This window comes from Penaeus monodon, chromosome 23, assembly GCF_015228065.2.
Source record: "Penaeus monodon isolate SGIC_2016 chromosome 23, NSTDA_Pmon_1, whole genome shotgun sequence".
Taxonomy (NCBI): domain Eukaryota; kingdom Metazoa; phylum Arthropoda; class Malacostraca; order Decapoda; family Penaeidae; genus Penaeus; species Penaeus monodon.
The window spans coordinates 41,306,303-41,307,701 of record NC_051408.1 but is presented as its reverse complement, the minus strand read 5'-3'; positions in this window follow the sequence as shown (position 1 = coordinate 41,307,701).

The following is a 1,399-nucleotide window of genomic DNA, read 5'->3' as shown; positions in this document are numbered from 1 at the left end:
CTGTGCCTTCGCCGTTAATCATTTCCGGTGTACAAATGCCTTTACGCTTCCGCCATGTGGCTATAAAGTACGTGATTTCTGACCCACACTCGATATGCTGCCCATGTGTTGTACTTAACCACTCTATCATGGTATGTAGGCTATTTTGAAGACTTATAGTACTTTTTATGTGGAATTTTCAGATATTATTTGGTGTAAGCGTTGATTTATGATATAGAAAATATAAGGTATATTGATGTGTCTGGCTGAGTCATCGCACACGCTAAATTACGCTGGGTCTTGTGCGGTATTGTTGGAAAATAGACAATATTACTGATATGATGTGCATCGTGATGTGAAATTAACATTTGTATACAATATTTTATTGATGTGAAGGTATGCAGCCATTATCACTGTTGATTTCTACACCCACCCAAAAACCGGTGTGGATTAGTGGATAACTGTGTTGTGTTTCGTACATAGGTTAAGGATTTTGCGGTGTGTCTGTTTGTCTGGCAGTTTTAGATTCATTCCGAGAGATTTCATAAAAGGGAAGTAAACGAAAGAAAGATCACAGGATTGAACAGCTTCCCCTGAGCTTCAAAAACTCCGCGGAATTTGCCAGTAGGCCAAGGGAAATTCCCCTCGTTATGGCGGTAGGCAGACTGAAGAACAAGGGCGTCTTACAACGAAATATTCCCCCTCTATGATAACAAAAAAAAAATAAAAATAATTTACTCAAGAACATGAAGTGCATAAGTTGTTAAGTATTATTCTTAACACCTACCCCCACCCCTACCCCCTCCACATGCTGCCACGTGGCCATAATGCTTCAACAGAATTTCAAGAATATCGCCGGGGATGATTATAGAAAACTTGAGCCTTGTTTGAGGGGAGACTATAATAACCCGCGAGAGACCTTATTCCACGCTACTAAAAATCGACACTCGGAAGGAAAAAAAATGTAATAGCTCTAAAATACCCTGCTAATAGCATAAAAGGGGGTAATGGCATCATACCTAGATTGGACCAGCACATGCTACTAACAAAGTCTGAAGGAGACACACAGTCCCTTCGAAAATAAAAATAAACAAGGCGTCCCACCGGCCATGGGAGAGTTGCCGGCTCTCGCCATTCCACGTTATTCGCACAAACCTTTCTTTTCTCTCTAATAACCGGTAAACCAAACTTAATAATCCCCCCTGTGTCTTATTCACGAACGAAAAATGGCGATCTGATCAGCGCGAGATTGCCGCTATCATTACGTAGAGGCGAAAGGGAGATATTTCGTTTCGAAACTCGGGTGTTGGAAGCTGGTTGCCTCCTGTTTACCTGGTGGATGGAAATATCCGAACCAACCTTAGGAAGGGGAGACGAGAGAGAGGGGAAAGTCTGCGGAGGGGTGGGGAGGAGGGCGTGG